This window comes from Cervus canadensis, chromosome 11 (assembly GCF_019320065.1).
Source record: "Cervus canadensis isolate Bull #8, Minnesota chromosome 11, ASM1932006v1, whole genome shotgun sequence".
NCBI classification, from domain to species: domain Eukaryota; kingdom Metazoa; phylum Chordata; class Mammalia; order Artiodactyla; family Cervidae; genus Cervus; species Cervus canadensis.
In genome coordinates this window covers 48,134,742-48,154,621 of record NC_057396.1, presented here as the reverse complement: position 1 = coordinate 48,154,621, position 19,880 = coordinate 48,134,742, and the positions used below count along the sequence as shown (strand labels likewise).

The window sequence follows — 19,880 nt, the reverse complement described above, 5'->3', positions numbered from 1 at the left end:
GGGTGGGAAGGAATCCTTAAGGTTTCATGTGATCCTTGGCTGCCTTCATTCTTACTAAGTTGCTAAACCTGAGAAAGAAACAGTTGCATTTATCTATTGATTTGCACAAAGAAGATTAGCAGTATAACATATTGATAAAAGTGTTTCAACTGAATGAACAACAAGCGAGTTCAAATCCCAGCTTTTTCAGATAATAACTAGATGACTTTGGACAAATCACTTAACCGCCCTAAATTTGAATTTCTTTTGTAAATTGGGATAAGACTATTTCATAGGATAGTTGTGAGAATTAAATGAGATAATTAGTACTCTGCAGGGAGAGAGGGAGGATTGTCTTTGTTTCTACTAATCACCAAGGATTATCATCAGCCTGGAACTATGTTTTAATTTTTCTGCTGGGATTCTAAGACTGCACAGATGGTATGAACTCTGTATAAGTAGAATACATTCAAAGTTCGCATAGGCCAAGGTTTCAGTTCTTAAGGAAACTTTCTTTTTTAACCTAAGCTTCCAGTTTTCTCTCTACTTTTCAGACTTTTTTTTTTTAAACTGATGGATGACTTCTCTAAATTCCCAGCTTTATACAGGGGAACTTGAGTTTCAGCTGTTGACTTCTCCAGGGCCCAGAGCCTCATCTCCCATCCTCCCCCATAGCTATGAAAAACAGGCTCTTTGATTGCCTAGACCAAAAAATCTTTGCAGAGCATCCCAATATCAGCTCACTCTGAGAATTCCTGATTTTTAATTTCCTTTTCATTTTTTGACCTCAAGAGATTTCTTCTCTTTCTTAAAATCTCAAGCCTGCCTATATTTGTTATATAACATAAAATGTTTGTTATACTTTTTATCCAGCTTTTCTAGGTGTTATGGAGTAGGCAGATTTTCAAGTTATCTTTTCTTCTAAATTGCAAGAAATAAAGATCCAAGTGAGGTAACCTGTAAAACAGATGTCAAATACAATGCATTAGAGTAAACATTTGCTATTATTGTTAGTAAAAATAATGGTTATAGTAAAGAGTGTTACTTACCATTTGGCAAGTACATACTAGGTACTTCATTGATTATAATCTTACTAATCATAAACTCCATAGTACTCTTCTTTTAAGTTAAAGTAACTGATAGTTTAATTCATGTTGTATTACTTGGCCAGTATATATATAGCTTCTGAAGGGTGAGGAGAGATTTGAACTCGGGTCTTTATGATTTCAAAGTGACAATGCTTTCTGTTATAGCAAGCTGATTTGTCTTCAAATATGTGCTTCTTTCACTGCTTCCAATGATAAGCTAGGGGAAAGGATTGTCTTTTCAGTTTCTAGGAGTAGGGAACCTCATGTTTGAGGAGCAAGCAGCTAGCTCCTGACAGCAGTTTAGGGTAGGCTCGGAGTGGGGGCAGTTTAAGTGGAGAGTCAAGTCCATTGTGGTACTGTCTGCTTCAGAGGTAACAGGGTGGTGGCTACAGGGAATAGAGAAGTTGGAAAAATTCTTTATTTGAAATTCCCTCTGAAATAGGGAAATAAAATACAGCTTTGCCGTTACAATTCTAACACCAATTCCAATGTGTGGATTCTTTCCCCACACCAAGCTGTTCTCTGATACCAGCAGGGTGTCCTGCAATTCAACTCAATTCTGACACAGTTCAACTCAATTCTGACACTGTCTACTTGGAGATAATGTCAGAGTCCACAGGTTGAAAGCTCAGTCCCATAAAACTGTCCTCATTTCAGATGCCAATCACAAGTCTGGGTTGTGACCTGTGCTTCTGACTGACTGGCTGTAAATCTGAGGTTCTTATAACTCCCTCCCTGGGTTCAATTAATTGCCAGAGCAGCTCACAGAACTTAGGAAACCAGTTTATTCACTAGATTATTGGTTTATTATAAAAGGATGTAACTCAGGAACAGGCAGATGGAAGAGATGCAGACGACAGTGAATACAGAAAGGAATGTGGATCCTCTAGAGGGCGCCACTCTCCCCGTACCTCTACATGTACACCAACCTAGAAGCTCTCTGAACTTTGTTCTTTTTGATTTTTGATAGCTCAGTTGATAAAGAATCCACTGGCAATGCAGGAGACCCCGGTTTGATTACTGGGTCAGGATGATCTGCTGGAGAAGGCATAGGCTACCCACTCCAGTATTATTGGGCTTCCCTTGTGGCTCAGCTGGTAAAGAGTTTGCCTGCCATGTGGGAGACCTGGGTTGGGAAGATCCCCTGGAGAAGGGAAAGGCTACCCACTTCAGTGTTCTGGCCTGGAGAATTCCATGGACTGTATATATAGTCCACGGGGTTGCGATAAGTCAGACACGACTGAGCGACTTTTGCTTTCTTTCTTTCAGTATATAGGTATGATTGACCATTGGAGATTGATTCAACCTGCAGTCCCTCTCCTCCTGTTTGGGATGTAAGATCTTGCATGCTGCATAGCATGGACCCCCACCCAAGAAAAGGCATCCTTATCGCTCTTTAGGAAAATTTCACGGGTTTTTAGGAACCCTGTGCCAGGAACAGGGATGAAGACTAAATATATGCTTTTTATAAATCACAGTATCACAGCAATAGTGTATTCCAGTAAACAGCTGTCTTCTAGCCAGTAGCAGGGCTTTGGTTTCCAGCCAGAGATTGAGGCCAGGTCATAGTGGTAAAAGTACCAGATCCTAGCCACTAGGCAGTGGTCAGTGACAAAGGCCCTGGCCCTTTGACTTTGCAGAAAAGATTTTCCACAAAGACAGAAAGTAGTGAAGCAAGTGAAGTACTTATTAAGAGGAAAAAGAGTACAGTATGTGTGGATAGACACATGAGCAGACTCAGAGGGAGACTCCCTGACTTGCTGAGTTGCACCCTCAGTTTGAATTACTTTTATGGAGCATTTCGTCCGGTTTCCTTTGGCCAGTCATTTTAATTTCACCTGGTTCGCAGTCCATATTTGGTATATTTCAGGATCCTTCCATTTGTGTGCACGCATTCCTTGACAGTATTCCTCTTTGACCTCCAAGGAACCTTTCTGCACATGTGTAGTCCGGGAGGTCTTCTGACTTCGAGAATAAGAAATACATGATCTGGGCAGGGCCCAGCCTTCTCCCTTAATTGTTCTGCTATTCTTGTTCTGGAGTTTTGGCCTATAGGGAATGAATTTCCAGTTGTTTTATCCTGATGGTGGGGGTGGGGTAGGGTATTTCTCTCCTGCCTCAGTAGGACACAGCAAGAAGGCTGCCATTATTAGCAAGCCAGGAAGAGAGAGCCCTCACTAGAACTCAGCCAGGCTGGCACCCTGATCCACATACTTTCAGCCTCCAGAACTGTGAGAAAGAAATTGTTGTTTAAACCACCCAGTCTGTGTTATTTTGTTGTGGCAGCTCCAACTTACAGTAAAGATAGTAAGTACAGTGAACACTTGAATATGCTTTACATGAATTGACCATGAAAATGGGCTCTTTACAGACTGGGACATTTCTTTTTCTGAAAGGTCTCAGAAATGTTTCTCTGCCAGAAGTTTGAAGTGTAGTTAGGATCTAAACATTGTCTACTTTTCTTTTCTTTTTTTTTTTTTTTTTCCTTTTTCTCTTCTTTTCTTAAAATGTTCTAATGGTGAGAGTGTCCAAGTATCACTAGAGGCCTGGTATATGTGCTGAGGAGAGGACAGGTTTTGGATTCTGTCAGATCTGGAGTAGAATCTAGGCTCTGCCACTAATTAACTGTGCAAACTTGAGCAAGTTATTTAACCTTTCTGAAGCTCAGTTTCCTCAACTGTAAAATGCGATAATGATCTATATAGATGGTTGGTTCACCGGTCCATGAGAATGTTTATAAAGCCTCTGGCACCGTGCTCATCACTGATGCTCAGTTAATGGTTATCACAGTGCACAGCAATGAGTATACCATATAGGGAAAAGAATATGGGATATGGAGTTAGTGACTTAGATTTATAGACCTGATTCTGCCACTTAGAAACTATATGACATAAGATAAATTATTAACCTTTCTGGGCTTCAGTATATCCTTTGCAAAAAAGAAAAAGAACTGTGAATGCCACCTTTACAAGACAGCTGGGAGTAATAAATGTAATGGGTCCAACCATTGACGTGTAGTAGAATTTCAAAAATCCAGTTAGAAAAGAATTCTGAAGTATGAGAACAGATGTACCCCCTTACACTAACTCATCATTTTATAGGTGAGACAATGAAGAACTGTTAAGGAAAGTATTGAAGCTAGGCTGGTACCTAAGTCTACCTATCCTGGGTCTGTATATTCATTGTCTCACTACCACAAAGAACAACCAAGGTTTTATCCTTGAAAACCTTCCTTCACGACTCCTTTCCTGGCCATTTCCCCATCTTTTGCTGGGCCACACCAGCTCACAAGCCATCCCCACTCCTGTGCTGAACCCTAAATGAATTTCTTGGCTTCAATATACAGCAGACGTGTTCAATATGTCATTTACCCGTCCCCACAAAAGACATGGCCTTCAAGGTTGCAAAGCTAGGAAATTGGTATGTTGAGACTTTACTAGCATTTTCTGCCAGTTTTTTTTCCCCCTCTAGAATGCTCTCTTTACTTAAAAAAAAAAAAAGTAGTTTAAGAAGAACATTTTTTTTTAAATGTCTTTTAATTGATTTATTTTGGCTATGCTACATGGCATGTAGGATCTTAATTTCCCAACCAGGGATCAAACCCACGCCCACTGCAATGGAAGCATGGAATCTTAACCTCTGGGCTACCAGAGAAGTCCTCAGATTTATATTTGACGTGGCAGTTTGTCATCTAGAGGACCTTAATAAGTAAGCTGATAGCCTGAAAATACAATGAAATAATCTGAGAGTTAAAAAAAAATCTTTCTTTGCAGTGACCCAGCCCTGCACGTTTTACTCCTCTGTAAGGACCACCTGGTGGAGGTTTTAAGACTGACATTTGTATTTTGGTCTTTGGAAATAACTTTCATGGGTTTTTCCCCCTCATATTTGTTTCTTATAACAAGTCTGGGAAGATAGCCCTTATTTTCCAGATGAAGTGACTGAAGATCAGTTTTCTCAAGGTCATAATACATGGCAGAGCCCCCAAGCCCCAGTTTTCTGCATTACAAAGCAAGAGCTTTTAACTGCTATAGCACACTTGACTGTGTCTTGGAAACCACAGTGATTAAGATCTGAGATGAGCCAGGAAAATGGATTGATTCCTGAAACTACTCTATGAAACCCCCTTCTGATAATACAACTGGTCTCTGCTCAGAAAAACTTCTCAGGTCACTTAGTTACTTTTCCACCTTTGATTGAAGAATAGCCTCTAAGGAGAATTCTTATCAACTTGTCTTGCTATAGTAGTTACTAACAATCTCCCTGTTGTTAAGCCTTCATCCTATTTGACCTCTGTATCATTGGACACTCCTGACTTCTCGAAATTTTTGTTTCCTTGCTCTTCTTTGATTATAATTTTTCTGCTTATAGGTTCTCTTTATGAGTTATGTAGAGACTGCAGAGATCCTTAGAAAAAGCAAAAGGGAACTTTTTCTCTTGCATATTTGGTTTATAGCAAATTTTCTTTTTTAGAACAGTGATAGTTGAAGTCTAACAATTCCTTTGAGTTTCTCAGCAAGGAAGAGGTATATTCAAACTCTTGCATTACCTGTGTAGTCAGCATGGACTGGTTTAATTTGGATCTCAGCCTCTTTGCTAACAAAGCCAGATTTGACTTCTAAAAACAAAATTAGCTTCCAGTTATAAGATAAATAAGTACTAGGGACATAATGTACAGCATGATAAGTATAATTAACACTGCTGTATGTCATATATGCAGTTTACTAAGAGAACAAATCCTATCACAAATAAAAAATATTTTTTCGGGACTTTGCTGGTGGTCCAGTGGCTAAGACTCCTCACTCCCAATGCAGGGAACCCAGGTTCAATCCCTGGTCAGGGGAGATCCCACATGCCAAAACTAAGATCAGCACAGTCAAATAAATATATATATATTTTAAAAAGGATAGAAAAAAATTTTTTCCTGTTTCTTTAATTGTGTATATATATGAGATGATGGATGTCCACAAAACTTATCATAATAATCATGATGTATATAAGTCAAATATTATTCTGTACACCTTAAACTTATACAGTGCTGTATGTCAATTATATCTCAACTGGAAGAAAAAATTTAACTCTCCAATGCCAGATTTTCTCTGAAGCTTAAGAAAACAAGGGTCCACAGAACCCCATGTAATAATAGATAAGAAGTAAAATACTTTACAACTTTACCATTTGTAATTTCATTGAATCTCTATAACAGTTGTATGAGGTAGAAGTTTTTATTAAATATTCATTTTACAGATGAAAGTCTAAGAAAGGTCAATAAATGTGTACAGGTTTTTATCGCTTGTAAGTGGCAATGCTAAGACTAGAGCTTAAATTTACTGGACTCTAAATATAATTCCAATTGTTCTTCCCACTCCACCAGGCTGTCAGGCAAGTGCTCTCTGGGTTTTAAAGGGAACACAAGCAGTATGTCTGCCTCTGATACATTATGTGTGATGTCAGTACAAAAAGCAAATGGATTAAATCTTGTCTGGGCAAGAATCATGTGCATTAAACTAATTTTCTCTTTGCTTGTAGCTGATCTACTTTTTTGGATCACAAGGTAATTTCCCATTTTGGTAGGAAAGAAAGCAGTGTTTTTGCCCAAAGGAAGAAGTGTTGGTGTTGGGTTATTCCCTGTTCCTCTTGACTCCCTGTTCTCCTGTTCTTTTTTTTTTCGTGTCTCCTAGACTGAGAACTCCTTGAGGATGAAGGTTAGGAAACTTCTGTGCCTAAAAGACAGTGGGCAGTTAGTTACTCATTAAATATTGTTTGAATTGTTATTATGTTTATGTTAATTATAAATTACTGTTGCTGTAGGTAATTATTTTATAGTAATAACTACCATTGTGTATGTGTGTGCACGCTTAGTTATGTCCAACTCCTTATGACTCCATGGACTATAGCCTACCAAGCTCCTCTTTTCATGGAATTTTCCAGCACGAATACTGCAGTGGGTTGCCATTTCCTCCTCTAAATAACTACCATTAATGACTAACAAATGGAGTACCGGGCACTTTATAAACATTGTCTTCAATTATCATGATAACTGTACAAGGAAGAGCTATTACATATGAGGAAATAAGGTTCAACTATGTTAACTTTTCCAAGGTTTTATAGCTTGTAATCGTTAAGTGAAAAATAGGCCTATGTAAAAGAAAATAATTTTTTTACTTTATTGTGGCAAAATATACATAAAATTTACCATTTTAACCATTTTAAGTGTATAGTTTAGTGGCATTAAGTTCTTTCATAATGTTGTATAAACATATTATTTCCAGAACTTTTTCATCACCCCAAACAGAAATTTGGGGTGAATATCCATGAAATAATAATTCTCCCTTTCCCTTCCCTCTAGCCTCTGGTAACCTCTAATCTAGTTTCTGCCTCCTTGAATTTCCCTCTTTTAGATATCACAAGAGTGATACATACAATATTTGTCCTTTTATTTGGCTTATGTCACTTAGCGTAATATTTGCAGGGTTCATCTATGTTGTAGCATATATCAGAACTCATTCCTTTCGATAGCTGGGTAACAGTTCATTTATGCCACATTTTGTTTATCCCATTCAACATTTGTCTCCTTAAATCCTGTGGAATAAACTTTAGCCCTTGGATGCTGAACCATGGCTGTCAGCCTCTGTGCTGGTCCCTCAGCCAGCAAAAGCAGCTATGAGCAATCAAACTTGTAAACAAACCCTGTGGAGGAACAAGGTTCTTATGGCCAACCCTGTCTCCAACAGGCCATACCAGCAACTCAGGGCTTCACTATCACTGCTCTCTGAGCGTGGGAAAGGGCATGGGCTGGGCAAAAGACTGAAATGAGCTGTCTATTGACTAGACTCTGGTGTTCCAAAGTAGTTACTACAGAGAGTTTCTGCTAGTTCAGGTTTGGTGGAGAGATGAGTCTCTGGAGCTTCCTGTTCTAACATCTTAGGACGTCACTCTCAATATAGGTATCCTTTAAAAACAAAACCTGTTGTCAGATAAAAAAGATTTGTTACCATTGTATAAAAGAAAGTATCAGAAAAGGATTTTTTTTCTTTTCCAGGTAAGGTCCTAATACTTCCAGTATTCTTTGCAAATAAAAAATAGCATTGTCCTGCTTGATGGTGGATGGCATGTGCTTTCCATGTATTTATTCACAGTGACAGATTCTCAGAAATAGCTGAGGTAACAACAATGTATTCAGTCATTGGCATATTTCTGTTAAATGATGGAAATATTGTCCTGTAGCTCATTTGGTTTCCTGTCTTCTACCCTGGTGGAAAAAAAAGTCTTTATTCATTAGCATGCTGAGAGCTTTGAATCAAGATTTAGGTGCTTTCTTATGCCTGGAGATATTTCATTTAAGGTTTTGCTTTAAGGTATTTCAGACTTGCTTTGCTTCCCTGATGGCTCAGATGATAAAGAATCTGCCTGCAGTGCAGGAGACCCAGATTCAGTCTCTGGGTCAGGAAGATCCCCTGGAGAAGAGAATAACAACCCACTCCAGTATTCTTGCCTGCAGAATTCCATGGACAGAGGAGCCTGGTGGGCTACAGTCCATGAGGTCACAAAGAGCCAGACACAACTGAGTGACGTGACTAACACTTGCTACTTTCCAGGGTACTAGCCCTTACCTCTTTACTCTGCTGATACTTTTTGGATTGGCAGCAGGATTGCTGGACAGATCTCTGGGGAACACCAGGTTCCATCCTTGAATCTAATAATAGTAGTTCTATTAGTAACTATTCGTTGAGTAACAAGATATACAAGATATGAACTGGGTGCTTTATATAGTTCATCTCATTTAAGCCTCCTAATATCTCACAAGATGGACATTATTGTTCAGTTTTATAGATGAAAAAACTGATGCAGGGAGGTTAACTGACTTTTCCAGAGTCACAGAGGATTTCATTACAGTTTTCCTGGGCTCCAAAGACTTCTCTGACCTCTATCACATCCTGAATGAGAGGAGGCTGAAATTAAAAATTCTTTATTTTGGCTCAGCTTGCTCTTTCCAAAATTAAACAAAACAAGGAGGGTAAGGATATTTTGTACAACATGGAGAATATAGCCAATATTTTATAATAACTACAAATGAACTATAACTTGAAAAATTATGACTCACTATATTATACACTTGTAACTTATATACTGTATTTCAATAAAAGAATAATAAAGTAAGTTTTTTAAAATGAGGTGGTTTTTCCTCAAGATGCCTTAGAAGCTAGTAAAGGGCAGGGTTAAGCAAAATAGGTGTTCTCTTCCCCTCTAGTAAATGTCTGCTCAGGCCTATTTTATATATAAACTTCCAGGTGAGATTTTGTTTGAAGGGAGGGTTCTCCTGCCACACGCAGAGGGAGGTAAATGAACTGGTCAGGATGAACTCTGACCTTTCAGTTTCTTACATACTCTATCCTACAAATTGTAAGATTATCAATTTTGTGAAGACACATATATGCAATGACTGTGACTTTTGTGTATGTTACCTCTCCATGGACTTCCTACGTTAACCAGCGCAGATTGTAAGGAGAAAAAAGACACAAGTAAGGAGGTAGTTGCAGTAGTGAGACATGCTGTCTCAGAGGGATGTGCCACTCTATTCCAAGAACTTAACATAATAAATGGATGTACTTACAAACTGCTGTGGAATAAAGTGGACATAGGGGAAGGGAACAAAGGGAATAAACTCTTCAGAGCTTGTTACCAGGAAAGCCTTCTCAGAGGTTAAGCATGGAACTAGGTCTTGAAGCACAAGGTGGAGTTCTCAGTTTCAGGTCTGGTTCTGCTGCTAATAACTGCAAGACACTGGGAGAGTCTTGCTTTCACTTCCTATCCAGGCTATGAGGGACTTATATGAGTTGTTCAGCAATTTCCCTTCCAGCTCTAACATTCTGGGCATTAATCTATAAATTTTCTTTAGCTCTCTTTCATTATAAAGCAACTGCCTAGCTCATACCCTTAATCTATTTCTTTTGCCTTTTGAAGTTTTCTATGCCCCTTTTTGGAATCCCTGGCCTTAATGAAAGGTTGAGAAACAAGGAAGGTGAGGTGAGCTCAGTATCCTTACTCAGAAACCCTCTCCTGCAGCGACTCTGTCAGTCCAGGTCTTCTTGCCCTAGGGCTCCTGACGTTCTTGGGCAAGACCAATAGGAAACTATGGAAAGCCTTTACACAAGGATCCTCCTGAAAGAGATTAAGGATAAGCCATGTGAGTTCGTTCCCTTTTCTCACTAAATAAGTTCATGCAATTTAATTTTCTATTAGTTGTTTATGATGATTCCTGTGTGTATGTGTGCTTAGTCTCTCAGTCATGTTCGACTCTTTGCGACCCCATGGAAGCCTAGCAGGCTTCTCTGTCCATGGGATCCTCCAGCCAAGAATACTGGAGCGGGTAGGCATTCCCTTCTCCAGAGGATCTTCCCGACCCAGGGATCAAACATGGGTCTTCTGCTTTGCAGGAAAATTCTTTATGGTCTGAATCACTAGGGAAACCCCCATTATGATTTGTAGTTAATGGAAATATAATTTAATACTTACATTAAATTGTACTTAGCCCTGAATGATATTTAGTATAGTATTTACATTAAGTTTCTTCTAGAAATTTAATTAGAAGAAGTGGAGTAGCCATCATAGTCAGAAAAAGAGTCCAAAATGCAGTACTTGGATGCGATCTCAAAAATGACAAAATGATCTCTGTTTGTTTCTAAGCAAACCATTCAATATCACGGTAATCCAAGTCTATGCCCCAACCAGTAATGCTGAAGAAGCTGAAGTTGAGTGGTTCTATGAAGACCTACAAGACCTTCTAGAACTAACACCCCCCAAAAATGTCCTTTTCATTATAGGGGACTGGAATGCAAAGGTAGGAAGTCAAGAGATACCTGGAGTAACAGGCAAATTTGGCCTTGGAGTACAAAATGAAGTACAAAATGGAGTACAAAGGCTAACAGAGTTTTGCCAAGAGAACTCACTGGTCAGAGCAAACACCCTCCTCCAACAACCCAAGAGAAGACTCTACACGTGGACATCACCAGACGGTCAATACCAAAATCAGATTGATTGTATTCTTTGTAGCCAGAGATGGAGAAGCTATATCCAGTCAGCAAAAACAAGACTGGGGGCTGAGTGTGCCTGAGATCATGAACTCCTTATTGCCAAATTCAGACTCAAGTTGAAAAAAGTAGGGAAAACCACTGGACCATTCAGGTATGACCTAAATCAAATCCCTTACGTTTACACAGTGGAAGTAAGAAATAGACTCAAGGGATTTGATCTGATAGACAGAGTGCCTGAAGAACTATGGACAGAGATTCGTGACACTGTACAGGAGGCAGAAATCAAGACCATCCCCAAGAAAACTACTAAAAGGCAAAATGGTTGCCTGAGGAGGCCTTACAAATAGCTGAGAAAAGAAAAGACATGAAAGGCAAAGGAGAAAAGGAGAGATATACCCACTTAAATGCAGAGTTCCAAAGAATAGCAAGGAGTGATAAGAAAGCCTTCCTCAGTGACCAATGCAAAGAAATAGAGGAAAACAATAGAATGGGAAAGACTAGAGATCTCTTCAAGAAAATTAGAGATATCAAGGGAACATTTCATGCAAAGGTGGGCACAATAAAGGACAGAAATGGTATGGACCTAACAGAAGCAGAAGATATTAAGAAGAGGTGGCAAGAAAACACAGAAGAACTATACAAAAAAGAGCTTCATGACCCAGATAACCATGATGGTATGATCACTCACCTAGAGCCAGACATCCTGGAATACAAAGTCAAGTGGGCCTTAGGAAGCATCACTACAAACAAAGCTAGTGGAGGTGATGGAATTCCAGTTGAGCTATTTCAAATCTTGAAAGATGATGCTGTGAAAGTGCTGCACTCAATATGCCAGCAAATTTGGAAAACTCAGCAGTGGCCACAGGCCTGGAAAAGATCAGTTTTCATTCCAGTCCCAAAGAAAGGCAATGCCAAAGACTGCTCAAACTACCGCACAATTGAACTTATCTCACACGCTAGTAAAGTAATGCTCAAAATTCTCCAAGCAAGGCTTCAACAGTACATGAACCTTCAACTTTGAGATGTTCAAGCTGGATTTAGAAAAGGCAGAGGAACCAGAGATCAAATTGCCAGCATCCATTGGATCATAGAAAAAGCAAGAGAGTTCCAGAAAAACATCTGCTTTATTGACTATGCCAAAGCCTTTGACTGTGTGGATCACAACAAACTGTGGAAAATTCTGAAAGAGATGGGAATACCAGACCACCTGACTTGCCTCCTGAGAAATTTGTATGCAGGTCAAGAAGCAACAGTTAGAACTGAACATGGGACAACAGACTGGTTCCAAATAGGAAAAGGAGTATGTCAAGGCTGTATATTGTCACCCTGCTTATTTAACTTATATGCAGAGTACATCATGAGAAATGCTGGGCTAGATGAAACACAAGCTGGAATCAAGATTGTCGGGGGAAATATCAATAACCTCAAATATGCAGATGACACCACCCGTATGGCAGAAAGTGAAAAAGGACTAACGAGCCTCTTGATGAAAGTGAAAGAGGAAAGTGAAAAAGTTGGCTTAAAGCTCAACATTCAGAAAACTAAGATCATGGCATTTGGCCCCATCACTTCATGGAGAATAGATGGGGAAACAATGGAAACAGTGAGAGACTTTATTTTGGGGGGCTCCAAAATCACTGCAGATGGTGACTGCAGTCATGAAATTAAAAGATGCTTGCTCCTTGGCAGGAAAGTTATGACCAACCTAGACAGCATGTTAAAAAGCAGAGTCATTACTTTGCTAACAGAGGTCTGTCTAGTCAAAGCTATTGTTTTTCCAGTAGTCATGTATGAATGTGAGAGTTGGACTATAAAGAAAGCTGAGTGCCGAAGAATTGATGCCTTTGAACTGTGGTGTTGGAGAAGACTCTTGAGAGTCCCTTGGACTGCAAGGAGATCTAACCAGTCCATCCTAAAGGAAATCAGTCTTGAATATTCATTGGAAGGACTGATGCTGAAGCTGAAACTCCAATACTTTGGCCATCTCATGCGGAGAACTGACTCATTGCAAAAGACCCTGATGCTGGGAAAGATTGAAGGCAGGAGTAGAAGGGGTCGACAGAGGATGAGATGGTTGGATGGCATCACCAACTTGATGGCCATGAATTTGAGTAAGCTCTGGGAGTTGGAGATGGACAGGAAAGCCTGGCATGTTGCAGTCCATGGGGTCACAAATAGTCAGACACGACTGAGTGACATAACTGAACTTAATTTATATTAAATTATAATTTCCCTGAATACAGCTGAAAATGGATGGGCTTTGATAAAGGACTGGAAGAGCTTTTGCCTATGCTGTATAGGTTCTCATTGGAATGATTTCTATTGCTTAATGTAGTGGGGAGAGCTCCTGCTTGAAGTCAGAAGACTTGAACTTGAATCCTGGCTCTGCCTGTATCTAAAAACTTCAACTGATTTTACTTTGAAAGCCTCAGTTTCCTCCTCTGTAAAGTAGGAAAAACAATACCTACCTATCTATGACTTGTCTGTGAGATTTTAAGGAAATAAGTGATCTCTAAGAACTTTTAAAATGAGAACACAGCTAGTCAGGAGTGGTGCTGGATCAGTGATTAGGCTGACTTCTTGTCCTGGAGTTAACTGCTTGGGCAGGCTGAGGGCTCAGGGGAGGTCAGGAGGTTGATGAGGTTAGCAACTTTACTAGTGCTGATCCATTCTTTTTTGTGTGTTTTGAAGGTTGCTCCCTGGCATTTGGAGGCAGAATTGGCATGCTTCCTGGACTTGTACTTCTCAAATAATCATAAGGTTTGGGGATAGGAATGGAAGAAGTCTAGAGCTTGGGGAAAAAGGATACCTGGGTAGAGATGACACCCTCTTATGCCCCATACACTGCAGAGTTGTTTCTCGTGTGGGTGGGTTAGTAATAATAGCTATCTCTTATTAACTTGTGGAATAAAAATAGAGCTTCCCTCGTGGCTCAGACAGTAAAGAATCTGCCTGCAATGTGGGGAGACCCAGGTTCGATCCCTGGGTCAGGAAGATCCCCTGATGGGAATGCCTACCCACTCTAGTATTCTTGCCTGGAGAATTCCATGGACAGAGGAGCCTGGCAGGCTATAGTCCATGGGGTCGGAGAGAGTCAGACACGACTGAGCAACTTTCACTTATTAACAGATGGTTGGATGGCGTCACTGACTTGATGGACATGAGTTTGAGCAAGCTCCAGGAGTTGGTCATGTACACGGAAGACTGGCATGCTGCAGTCTGTGGGGTTGCAAAAAGGCGGACACAACTGAATGGCTGAACTGAACTTATTGACACTAATGGTTGCTCTTTGTTGAGCATCCTTTGTCAGCCACATGCAGTGTTTGGAAACTTTCCTAGTGTTCCTGACATTGGAAGAGAGCAAACTCCGCCTGAAAGTAGCCCAGAGAGTTAAACTTTATTTGAAGTCTGTTTGAAGTTTATCTTCAAAATTCATAAGAATTTTACCTTAAATCACCTTTATATAGTCATAGTTATTTTCTTTAAAATGAATACTTTAAGTTGTTTGGTAGTTTTTTGTGTTTGGTGAAAAAAATTAGCATTTCAAGAAAGTGCATCCTGTTTATTCAATGCTTTCATGTACCCTCTAGCTCATTGTTGAGTAACCACAAAGGCTCCTTTATCCAGTTTGAGAGCTATGTTGTCATTATTTTATTTAATCCTTATTAAAATATCTAAGTTTTGATAGTTGTAGATATAAGTCAAGAAAGATGGAAAGACTTGTCCCTGTCACAGAGCCAGAGCATGATAGAGCCAGAATCACATCTAAGTTTGGATGCTCCATGTTAAGCACTGAACTACATGTTGTCTATGTTATTTACTGCCTTATGCTTGTTTATATTTTTGTAACCCTCACTGCTCTCGGGGCTTCTCTTGTGGCTCAGCTGGTAAAGAATCCGCCTGCAATGTGGGAGACCTGGGTTTGATCCCTGTGTTGGAAGATCCTCTGGAGAAAGGAAAGGCTACCCACTCCAGTATTCTGGGCTAGAGAATTCCGTGAACTGTATAGTCCATGGGGTCTCAGAGAGTCTGACGCTACTGAGGGGCTTTCACTTTCACTGTTCTCGCAGGCACTCACTGTGTCCTCAGTGTTTAACCCGGTGCCTAACACAGAGTAAACTCTGAGTATTGACTGACTGAACGAATAAATGACTAAAGCATCAGGTCCCTAATAATGAAACCTTTTCAGAGATCTGTCAAGTGTCTGGCAGATTGAGCTCAGAGTTTAGAATAAACATTTTCGTTCTGAGACTCTCCTTCTAAAGCAGTGATTCAGTTAATGCTAAGCCAGTTCTTCTACACAGAAAAGAATATTTGTAGAGAATTCTAGATAAACAAGACTGTCCAGGAACTTCTGTTCTCCCCTCCCTTCCCAGACATTTCTCCTGAGCTTGAGAAAGCAGTACCCCAATTCACCTGTGACTCACTGACAGCTCCTAAGCCATCAGGAAAGTTATCTCAGAATTAGGTGGGTTTTTTTGTTTGTTTCCTTACCCTCTCATACATACACTCATACACACTCTCTCTTCTCCTTCCGTGTACCCATCCATCCCTGATCAGTACCATCAAGTACAGGTGTATTGTGGACAAAGCTTGAGAGTCATTGTCATAATGTTGTTGTTTTCTTAATGGCAGCTGGTTGTGAGTAGTCTGTGCATACTTTGGGAGATTGGTGAACCTCTAGTGCTAACTTGTCTTTTCTTCCAGAATGTATTGCCTGGAGCTCCTAGGAGAATTTCTCTTCTAAAAACCCACTGGCATTGCCCATTGATCTGAAGCATTTGGAATCTAGTCCTTCCTTAAAGAGAAATCTGTAGAAACCTCTTAGTAGTTGCTTTTAGGGGGATTTTGGAGGGTGGGGTGGGAAGGATTGCTTTTTGTTTTGTTTATTTAAAAGATTTAAGCAAGATGATATCCTGATAGAGTGGCTCTCTTCTTAGGATTGGAGAGACTTTTCACAAAAGGTAGCCAATTGTGCATTTTCAAAGGTTTATACCTTGTAGCAGTGCCATCAAAGTGTCCTCACCAAGCCTAAGAATTTGTTAGAAATGCAAATTCTTGGGCCCTACCCCAGATCTACTGAATTACAAACTCCAGAGCTTCCCCAGGACTCTGTGTTTTCACAAGCTCCCTAGGTGATTCTGATGCTCAAATCTGCCATTTAGTTAAATGTTTAATAAATAGTTTTTTTTGTTTTTTCCCAATTCAGTGAGCTTGTCTGGGAATCTTGCCATCGTAAATGTCATAATTCCTCCAGGAAGTACCTTTTGGGTTCTGAACAGCTGTAGAAACAAAGGCCATGTGTTAGCTTGGAGACATGTCAGCTATGGCACCTGTGTCAGCTGTGACGGGAGTGGTTGGCCCCCTCCCAGACAGGTTGGAAGGTCTATGAGCAAGCTGTTCGAAACTCTGAACAGAGGAATAGAAGCTACAGTTTTCAGGAAGATGGCCAACAAGTCTACCTTTCCCCTGTGCATCTTAGGAAAACTAAATAATTGGCCCAAAAAAATGGCTTTAAAAGGACATATGTTGGGTGAGGTCAAAGGTGTGATTACTTGAAAATTGCTCAGCTGGTGGAGAAGGTACTTGAATCTAAGTGTCTAAATCAGATTTTTGCTGTTACCGCTCTCAGCAGGAAAAGAGGCAGAAAAATCAATAGCCCTTGGTCTTGTTTAAGCTACAGAACCACACTTCTTGTTATCTCCAAAGGCCTCTGGCTGCCAGAGAGAGAAGCTTGGGCCATCACTGTCACAACAAATGCTGCCAGGATTGTAAGTTTCTCCTTAGTTCTTTGAACTCTCTCATCTTAGACTTGCATGGCAGGGAGCCTGAAATCTTTGTGGCCCATGAGATAAGTGGGGGTGAGCAGCCAAGACCTATCTCCAGACCTTCCTTCCCTTTACCCTCCTTAGGATGGTCCCTGAGCTGGGAGAACTCAATTCAGAAGTGCAGACATGAGGGGTAGGCAGGTCCAATAGAGTTGGTCTGTTCTGAGCAACTCTGTTGTGATTTAGGTTACTGACAGTTCTGCGTTTCCTGAGGAACATGGAGGCTTTGAAGAAGTAGACTGAGTAATTGATCTTATTATAATCATTTTCATCATTTGTGTACCCATTCTCTGCCAACTGCAATGCCAGGTGTTTCTGATATAGCTTAATGATTGACTCCCTAATTTTGAATCTTATTAGCTCTATCTCACAAAGTAGTGCTCAAAATTCTCCAAGCAAGGCTTCAACAGTATGTGAACCGTGAAATTCCAGATCTTCAAGCTGGATTTAGAAAAGGCAGAGGAACCAGAGATCAAATTGCCAACATCTTGCTGGATCATCGAAAAAGCAAGAGTTCCAGAAAAACATCTACTTCTGCTTTATTGACTATAGCAAGGCCTTTGACTGTGTGGATCATAACAAACTGTGGAAAATTCTTAACGAGATGGGACTGCCAGACCACCTGACCTGCCTCCTGAGAAATCTGTATGCAGGTCAGTTAGAACTGGACATGGAACAACAGACTGGTTCCAAATCAGGAAAGGAGGACATCAAGGTTGTATGTTGTCACCCTGCTTATTTAACTTATATGCAGAGTACATTATGCAAAATGCTGGGCTGGCTGAAGCATAAGCTGGAATCACGATTGCTGGGAGAAATATCAATAACCTCAGATACACAGATGATAACAACCCTTATGGCAGAAAGTGAAGAGGAACTAAAGAGCCTCTTGATGAAAGTGAAAGAGGAGAGTCAAAAAGTTGGCTTAAAACTCAACATTCAGAAAACTAAGATCATGGCATCTGGTCCCATCACTTCATGGCAAATAGATGGGGAAACAATGGAAATAGTGAGAGATTTTATTTTTGGGGGCTCCAAAATCACTGCAGATGGTTACTGCAGCCATGAAATTAAAAGATGCTTCCTCCTTGGAAGAAAAGCTATGACCAACTTAGACATCATAATATAAAGCAGAGACATTACTTTACCAACAAAGGTCCATCTAGTCAAAGCTATGGTTTTTCCAGTAGTCATGTATGGATGTGAAAGTTGGACTATAGAGAAAGCTGAGCACCAAAGAATTGATGTTTTTGAATTGTGGTGTTGGAGAAGACTCTTGAGAGTCTCTTGGACTGCAAGGAGATGCAACCAGTCCATCCTAAAGGAGATTAGTCCTGAGTGTTCATTGGAAGGACTGATGCTGAAGCTGAAACTCCAATACTTTGGCCACCTCATGTAAAGAACTGACTCATTGGAAAAGACCCTGATTCTTGGAAAGCTTGAAGGTGGAAGGAGAACGGCATGACAGAGGATGAGATAGTTGGATGGTATCACCAATGCAATGGACATGAGTTTGAGTAAACTCCAGGAGTTGGTGATGGACAGGGAGGCCTGGCATGCTGCAGTCCACGGGGTCACAAAGAGTTGGACACAACTGAGCAACTGAACTGAACTGAGCTCTATCATTTGATTACTCTGTACCACGTATAAATGCCTGACGATGCTACTGGAAGACTTGACTAATGGTAGTTTAAACAAATAAAAGTGTATTTTTCTCACATAAAAAAAAGTCTGGAGGTCAGTGGCAGATGGCATTGATTTATCAGTCCTGTGATTCCAAGACTGGTATCCCCTGAATCTTTTGGCTTTTCCCACTTGTTTTAGGATGACTGCTATAGTTGTAGGCATCACCTCTGTGACCGAGGTAGAAAAAAGGTGATGGAATATTGAAATACTTGTCCTTTTACTAGAAAAACAATGGCTTTCCCACAATTCCTTCAGGAGACTATGTGTATATTTCCTTGATCAGAACTGGGCCACTTGGCTAGTCCTAAGGAATAGGAAGGCTGAGAAAGCAGGTAGTTTTCCAGCCTCAGGAGGGCAGAGGGGGCTGGAAATGGGCACTGAGTTATCCAGCCCATGGTCTACCAAAATGACCTGGATGTGTAAGTTAGCTTCTCTAGTTGGTTTCCTCATCTATAAGATAAAGGTAATAGTGGAAACTACCTCATGAAGGGGTTATGAAAATTAAAGAGATCAATGTAAAGTATTCATTAGCATGATACTTGACACACAGTAAGTAATAGTATTATTTTTATTGCTAGTGTTATTATCACCTCAACTCTGCAAAGTTATTATTGTTACATTTTACATGAGGAAGCCAAAGCTCAGTAAGTGGAAATAATAGTTTGCCTCCTGCTTGCTTAGGCAGCACATATACTAAAATTGGAACAATACGGAGATTAGCATGGTGCCTACGCAAGGATGACATTCAAATTTGTGAAGCCTTCCATATTTTTTTAAAAAGATAGTTTGCCTAAATTCACAGAATTCGAAATGATGAAACATACTAGAACCCATATCTGAATCTAAAGTCCATGCTCCTTTTTCTGCAAGAGTGGCGGTTGAGTCAGCAGAGAAATGGTGGTTAGCTGTTAAGTCCCTTTTGGCCAGACTCATGGCCTCAGCCATATAGGCTGTGTGATTAGGGAAGGAGGGAGGCTAAAAAATAGAGTAGATTTGCACCTCCTAGAATAATGGAAATAAAAACAAAAATAAACAAGTGGGACCTAATTAAACTTAAAAACTTTTGCACAGCAAAGGAAACGGTAAACAAGGTGAAAAGATGACCCTCAGAATGGGAGAAATTAATAGCAAATGAAACAACTGGCAAAGGATTAATTTCCAAAATATACAAGCAGCTCATACAACCCAGTACCAGAAAAACAAACAATCCAGTCAAAAAGTGGGCAAAAGACCTAAACAGACATTTCTCCAAAGAAGACATACAG

At 40.2% G+C, this 19,880-nt stretch overlaps 1 protein-coding gene and 1 pseudogene across 4 annotated transcripts in view; both read left to right on the top strand.

Annotated features, from left to right (window-relative positions):
• The window catches only part of FAM168A (family with sequence similarity 168 member A), a 210,569-nt gene that overhangs the window by 140,605 nt on the left and 50,084 nt on the right, over positions 1-19,880 (top strand). The window lies entirely within an intron of this gene.
• Positions 19,289-19,388, top strand: LOC122450654 (annotated as a pseudogene).